The sequence below is a fragment of the Sceloporus undulatus genome, chromosome 7 (genome assembly GCF_019175285.1).
Source record: "Sceloporus undulatus isolate JIND9_A2432 ecotype Alabama chromosome 7, SceUnd_v1.1, whole genome shotgun sequence".
Classification (NCBI taxonomy): Eukaryota; Metazoa; Chordata; class Lepidosauria; order Squamata; family Phrynosomatidae; genus Sceloporus; species Sceloporus undulatus.
The window spans coordinates 11,846,775-11,854,592 of NC_056528.1; the positions used below are offsets into that span (position 1 = coordinate 11,846,775).

The following is a 7,818-nucleotide window of genomic DNA, read 5'->3' on the forward strand; positions in this document are numbered from 1 at the left end:
GGAAGGAAGGAAGGAAGGAAGGAAGGAAGGAAGGAAGGAAGGAAGGAAGGAAGGACGGAAGGAAAGAGTCAGTGAAACCAACACATGCAGAAGGACATGGTCAACAGTGGTCACCAACTCCTTCCCATAAAAAAAGGGACACGGAATAAGAAACTGGGACATTGACCAGGTCACCCAAGGCATTTTCATGGCTGAGTTAGGATTTGAACTCAGATCTCCCAAATCCTCCAACCGCTAGGCCATACTAGCATTAAGAGAGGATTTTAATAGAGGATACAGTGAAGGATGGATGAAGGCAGAGCAGAGGAATCTCTGGGCAACGCTTGCGCCCATCTCCTTGCAATAAAAACTGCACCAGAGGAAAGACACGCATCCACGCTTTTGCCCTTTTCAAAATCTCAGGTGCTTCCTAAATTATGCATCGCAGCAACGGCACATGACGCAAAATGGGTCAGTCTTCGGCTGAAATTAGAAAGCCTTGTTTAGGTTGGAAACCTGGGCTTCCTTCCTCTTTTAGGGACTAAATTACCCTTACAACATCTCTTTTGCAAATAGAGGAAAATGAGTAAGGACTGGTACTACAACTCCCATGGGCCACAACAGCAGCACACAGTTGCCTGAGTCATTTTTTGATATGTGACCACCTCTATGGAAATTAATTTCGCTCTTTCTATCTACGTATTTATGGTTGATGAGGTTTGGTTGGATACCAAAATCCATGGATGCTCAAATCCCATTATAGACATCAGCATAATAAAATGGAGTTCCTGCTTTAAATTAGCAAAAAATCCCAAGTTTGCATTTTGGAATTTAGATCTTTTTTGGAAGCTGCAGAGGGTTGAACGCATGGATGAAGCATGGATACGGAGGGCCAACCGTAATCCAACCATCTTCTATTATTATCTTCCTCGGGCGCCAAAGGAAATGTTTTAGCACACAAATTGTCTTGAATAGTCTTATGGCTCTAAATGATTTCAATTTCATGCACTTCAAATTCTGCCTTTGCTTGCCTTTTTTCCCCTTTGCAAATGCTTTCTTCCTCCAGAACTGCACCCCTTTGAGGTCTTTGCAAAAGTTGCAAAAGTCATTCTAAGGATCGCACAACTAAATCCATTATCAGGACGACTAATTGTGGGTTCTCTCCCTCCAGAGATGAGGAATTTGGAGACGCTCTTCTTTAAAAACTGGGGGAAGAGAGAGAAGGAGGAAGAGGTTTCGCCGGAGGAGGATCCGCCAGGATTGTTGGCTTAACTTGGAAGGATTGCTTTCTTTCCCAGAGGCACCGTTCCCTCCCAGACACCTACAAGGACTGCAATGACTCAGACGACACACACACAAAGCACACAAAAACACAAGGAAATTCCTGGCCCAAGAAGCATGTGTGCATGGGAAGGGTGCGACAATTTGGATGGCAAAGGAAAGGAGGACGGATAAAACAAGAGTCATAGAGCTGGAAGGGACCCCAAGGGTCATCCATTCCAACCCTTTTCTGCCATGCAGGAATACTCAACACACTCCTTGAAAAAGCCCATCCCACCCTCTGTTTAATAACAACAACAACAACAACAACAACAACAACAACAATAGATCCCCAAATCCCATAGCATTGAGTCACGGCAGTTAAAAGCGGTGTCAAACTGGATTATTTCTGCAGTGCAGATGGAAAGCAATGGCAACCATCTTGGCGGACGCAGTGCCCAAACTTGGGGTTATGCCAGGGTCAGGACATTGTGGGTCATTGTGCAAAAGGAAGCCAAAACCTCATTGTTGGATGACTTTTCCCTGGCTGTGCAATTTTGGGCAGGAGACCAGGGTGCAAATTTTCCAGTTTTGGTCGTAAATTGAATCCCATTTTGGAAGAAAGGAGGGATATAAGTCCTATAAATCGAAATAGTTGCTCACTCGATCCATAAAGTATGCACCCTCCTTTTCCACACAACAAATAACAGGAGAGTGCAAAACAAATTGCACAAAAGGAGAGTGCATACTTTATGGGCCAAGTAAGCAACTATTTCGATTCATGGGATCCATGGCGTTTGCACTGGTGTCCATCCATCCCTCGCCCTCGCAATGGACACTTTCCTTCCACAATCTCCCTCCAAATCCCAAATTTCTCAGGCACCACCTCCGTTCTTGGGGAATTTCCTCCTTATTCCCTCTTGTTTACTTGCGCAAGAGGATTTTTCCCTATCCTCTCGACAACAATTGCCACTTTGTCACAATGAGACATCGACACCCCTTTCCTTTGCCAGCTCCTACCAGGTGGTGCCAAGTTCACGGCCGAGCAAAACACGCGGTTCTTGTTTCGCGGTTTCGGGAGACATCGCTCGCAGTTTTGCAATTTGGAGCTGCTCCATTCCAAAGAGCAAAGTTGTTGTTATTTTTAGGCCTTCTTCATTTTCCTGTCTTATTCTGGTCCCCGCATTACCCTTGCAAGGTAGGATGACCAGATTAAAATGGGCAAACCTTGCCATGAAAACCCCATGCCAGGTTCACCTTAGGGTTGCCATAAGTCAGAAATGACTTGTCCAGAGGAGGTTTGCCATTGCCTTGCCCTGAGGCTGAGAGCTAGGAATCATAGATGAATTTTGTGTTTCGACACAGGTCCCATCTCCAAGATCTTTCATTATGAACATATGCGCAACTACAGTATATGTACAGTCGGCCCTCCATGTCCATGGGTTGCTTATCCTCAGATTCAATCATCCATGGTTTGAAAAAACTCGTTTGTGTGTGTGTGTGTATCAATCATACCTTGATTTTGCCATTTTATATAAGGGAAACCATATTACTCTGCCATTGTATTTAATGGGACTTGAGCATCCCTAGATTTTGGGTATCCATGTTGGGTCTTGGAACCAAACGCCAGCGGTCAAGGGACCACTATATAAACTTCCAAAAGCAAACCTTGATTTTATCATTTTAGACAAGGGCCACCATTGCAGTGCTTTAATGCATTCAATGAGACTTGTGCACCCATCAGTTTTGGGTATCGAAGGGGGTCTTGAAACCAAACCCCAGCAGATACCAAGGGTCCCAGTATATTCCAAAATGCAAAATAATCCCAAATGCACAACATTCCTGGTCCAAAGCATTTCGGATATGGAAGACTCAGCCCTCTGGTCATTCTGCGAATGCACCTTCCTCTTCTTTTTGCTTTCCAAAATATGGTTAAACTGTATTTTAAGATTCTTATTACATAACCTTCCCAGGGTCTCTGAGTAGCAATAGTCCCCCGTCTGCATTGGAAGGGGTTTTTTACCGCTGGCCCTTTGCAACAGACAGACTCTATTGTGCCAAACCACCAAAACCACCCCAAATGGGGGCTAGAGATGGAGAAATTTGCCCCCCATTTGCTCTCTTCCTCCTCTGCAACGTCTCTGCTTTCTCCTTGCTTTTTCGCTCAGCGAGGAGGAAGAGATTTCTTTGCCACATTTCCATAGCAACAGAAACAAGTTGAGAATCGCAAGCAGCATCCGCACCGTTTCCTCCCCAATTCTTTATTTTTATTTCAGCCCAAAATAAATTAGGAGCGACCGACCTTTCAAAAAACAACAACAACAACAGCAACAACGCACAGATAGTGAAAGCACGCAAGGTATATTCGGGTGGTTTTCTTTAATTATTATTTTTAGACTTGTCAAAAAAGCAATAAAGGAGCATGAAGGAAAAAGTGGAGAGGGATGGATAAAAGATGGAAGAGACAGGTAAGGTTGCCAACTGCCCCCAACCTGCCCTTTTTCTGTGCTTGCAATGGATGCTTAAACCCAGACTTAAGAGTTTATCAGTCTGTCTCTTGCACAGCAATGAAACAAATGCTCAAAAGGAGAAAAGACATGCCCAGATTTAAACATCCAGGTTTATTACATCTTCTGTTTCTTGCAAACAGTGTTTCCTGGAGGCCAATCCCTTTCACAGGTGCACCTTCCATGCAAAAGCAACAACACACCTGGGTTTTATGGCCAGAAAAAAGATTACAGGAGAACACATTGTTTACGAAAACAAAGCCAACATTCGGGGAAAGGGATCAGAGAGGGTTCTCTGCTTCTGCCAGGATACTCCTTCGGCACACCTGGAAGTCTTTACAAGGTTTACTCCTTGAAGGAAGAAAGTAGTAAATTTTAGCCATGTTCTTTCCTGCTGTGAGAAAAGTCTAAAGCAAGCACACTATTTTCCAAGGTGGTTCATAACTTGGGGCTTATTTTGTGCAAGGTTCGCATCTGGTTTCTCTCTGTGTCAAACAACCCCAAGTGAATTTCCTGCACAATGAATCCCGAATTGCAAAGATCTCATCAGTCCAGGAATCTTCTCTTCGGTGTTACTCAAAACACACTTTTTGACTATACTGGAAATATTTCAAGGAAGCAAATCCTTGCAGATACAAAGGTCTCACTACATAAATTCCAAAAAGCAAACCTTCATTTTATCATTTTATGTAAGGGTCACTTTTACACTGCTCAACTGCATTTAATGAGACTTGAGCATCCATGGATTTAGGTATTCATGGAGGGCCCAAGAACCCTGCAGATGCCAAAGGCCTGATATATAAAGTCCCAAAAGCAATCCTTGGTTGTATCATTTTAGATAAGGAGCACCACTGCACTTGCCTCTTGTATTTAATGGGACTTGAGCATCTATGGATTTTGGCATCCAAAGGAAGGGGTCCAAGAACCAAATCCTTGCAGATACCAAAGGCCTGATATACAAATTCCAAAAAGCAAACCTTGACTTTGCCATTTTATATAAGGGTCACCATTTCATTGCTTCATTGCATTTAATGGGAACTGAGCATCCACGGATTTTGGGACCCAAGCGGCTCCAGGAGCTAAACTCCAGCGGATCCCAAGGTCCACTTTCTGGCCCAGACTACGCTTCTCTCCGTCCTCCATCTCTCATCCCTAAAAGCCAAAGGTCAGTGAACAAGACAGGCCCAAATACTGAGAAGGAGGAATGATTCCTGATGCTGTTTGTTATAAAGGCGGCGCACGCACTTTGCTGGTGGCTCAGAAGCTAACAATTAACCAGAACAAGGAACTCGGAAGCATTTTTAGAAACGTTTGTTTGCTCGCTTTCTGTATGCGGTGGCAAAGAACACAAAGGTGAAAGGTAATAATATATATATATATTCACACACACACACACATGAACACATGCAAAAACTGCACCAACTGTGCCTTTAAATGCCCAAACCAGCCCCGCCGGGGAATGCAGCTTTTGCTTTTGGACAGACAAACCCAGCCTTTGTTCCTTCGCTGCAACTTCTGGCAAATGAAACAAAAGCATCTTCGGTACCCAAACTATAAAAAAGCCACAATGTGCGTGTTGTGTGTTGTGCGTAGCAAGATTAGGTGGGTGTTTGAAGCCTGAACTAATGCTCCTTTCTTTTTCTCTAGCTCTCCTGGGTTTGTTTGCTTCTTAAAAAATATTGTGCTCCAAAATCTTTCAAATTTGATGCCCAGGGTTCTGCAAACGGAAACGGTCCACGCAAAAAAGATGGAGGTGGAATGCAAAACTTGCTTTGGTTCAACCGCATAAAAGAATCCAGAACTTGGACACTTAATTTTAGGGAAACCATTTCCAGGTGGCAAACTGCGAGCCAAATATGAGCCAGGATTGTGATGCAGTGGCAAGCAAGGGCCAAGGCAATCCAAGGCAGTGTCGACCGAAGTGCTGTGTTAATTATAGCATTAATTAATGACTGCTCTGCGCTGGATTCTATGACAGAGGAGAGGAACTGGCAGAAAGGGCCCAGTCTCCCTGACGCTGCGGATTTGTCTTACCCAGAAGATGCAAAACTGGCCTAAAAAGCAATGAATCCAGTGGCATATATTAGATTTAGAGAGGGCCATGGATTCCTAGAAGGGACCCCAAGGGCCATATGGTCCAAGCCCTTCTGCCAGCAAGGAATACATAGGATACTAGAGTGGGAAGGGACCCCAAAGGCCCTACAGTCCAACCCTTTTCTTCCATTCAGGAACACATAGCATCCTAAAGTTGGAAGGGACCCTTAAGGGTCAACCAGCCCAAACCCTTCTGCCATAAAGGAATACATAGATTCCTAGACTTGGAAGGGATCCCAAAGGCCATACTGTCCAACCCTTTCTGTTATAAAGGAATATATAGCATCCTAGAGTTGGAGGGGACCCTCAAGGGTCATCAGTCCAACCCTTCCTGCTATAAAGGAATACATAGATTCCTAGCATTGGAAGGGACCCCAAAGGCCATACAGCCCAACCCTTTCTGCCATAAAGATGGCTGTCCAGCTAGAACTGAATCCAGGCCCATCCCTCAAAATCCCCCTTTCCAAGCTCAGCATGATCCCAAATCCATCCATCAATCCTATCCCAACGCTGCCAGACTCTCTTTCCTTCCTCCGCAGAGGAGTTAATCCCACAGAAGCCAAAGATGTCTTGGGAGGGAGGAGGAGGAGGAGGAGGAGGAAAGAGTCCTGCCAGAGTCCTTCATGATGATGCACATAAATTAAGGAAGGGGAAAAAAGGAGGAGAAGGGATAGAAAAAATAAAAGAAGGAAAGGAGGAGGAGAAGAAGAAATCAATGCTTCTTGGAGGCTCCCAGAGGCAGAGAGATCCAGGGCAAAGGAGGGAAAGGCTTTATTTGCTGAGAAGGTGAAAAACATTTTTAGGATCAGACAAGACAGGAATAGAAATTGGGTGGAAAAACACTGAAACACAGGAGTCCATCTGCACTGCAGAATTAATGCAGTTTGGGCCACTTTGATGTCCGTGACGCAATGCTACCGAATCCTGGATTTGCAATTTCGGGAGATATTTAGCTTTCTTGGTCAGAGAGCTCTAGTGGCACAACAAACTGCAAATCCCAGGATAGGACGGAGCCGCAGCAGTTAAAGCAGTATCAAACTAGATTAATGCTGCAGTGTGTAGACCCTAGATTTAAGCTTCACTTTACTCCGCTACAAAGTGACCCTGTGCATGCACAGAGTGTTCTTCCCTATCCATTGGAAAACCGCAGTCAGCTCCAACCCCAGAGGAGCAGACGACTGTGTGGTTTTTGCTGGACTGCAACTCCCAGAATCCCCGTGGCCAAAACTAGAGTCCAAAACACCCCAAGGACCAAAGTTTGGGAACCATCGCAAGATGGAAAGACTTATTTCAGCATAAATACTTGGAAAACCAAACAAAGGAGAAATTTTCCAGACTTCCCGGAGGAAGGGAAGGAAAGACTATAGTCTCTCCCTCTTTAAAAACCGGACCACGAGCCAAATCACTCCAAGGCCCATCTGCCTGGCATCCTAACAATGCAGCCTGGCCAATCGGAGGCCTCCTCTCTGGAGATGCTCAGCCGCAATGCATTGTGGGAGTATCCTTCCTCTTTTGCTCAGCAACAAGTAACTGGACATTTAGGAAGAGGAGGTCGGAGGGGACCATGAAACAAGTCACCGATAGTATTTTTGGTAGTGGTTTGAGCGTTGGACTGTGACTCTTATAGAGACCAGGGTTCGAATCCCCGCTTGGCCATGCAAACCCATTGGGTGCCCTTGTGTGAGTCACACTCTCTCAGCCTCTGAGGATGGCCATGGCAAAACTCCTCTGAAAGAAACTTGCCCAGAAAACCCTATGAGATGTTTGCATTAGGGTCAGCATAAGTCAGAGATGGGTTGAAGGCAATGCAAACTTATAATGGGCTTTTCTTGGCAATGTTTCTTCATCTGGGGCTGAGAGAGTGTGACTTGTCTTAGGTCACCCAACGCATTTCCATAGATGGGCTGGAATTTGCCCTTATTCTCCAAAAGGAAGGATGCGTCTGCCTCTCCTGGGAAGCCTCTGAGCGTTGCATTTC

The 7,818-nt window shown here is 45.0% G+C and overlaps 2 protein-coding genes across 5 annotated transcripts in view; one reads left to right on the forward strand and one right to left on the reverse strand.

The window, feature by feature from the left end:
• The window catches only part of ABCA2 (ATP binding cassette subfamily A member 2), a 45,367-nt gene that overhangs the window by 33,273 nt on the left and 4,276 nt on the right, over positions 1-7,818 (reverse strand). The gene's annotated exons all lie outside the window — the stretch shown is intronic.
• Positions 4,996-7,818, forward strand: part of FUT7 (fucosyltransferase 7) — a 14,117-nt gene continuing 11,294 nt past the window's right edge. The window contains exons 1-2 of one of the 2 annotated variants that reach the window (XR_006104902.1): positions 4,996-5,106; positions 5,394-5,601. The gene's annotated coding sequence lies outside the window, so the exon portion shown is untranslated. Of the gene's footprint in view, positions 5,107-5,393; positions 5,602-7,818 lie in introns of those variants that run through there. The other variant, XM_042477741.1, reaches the window with a different exon arrangement.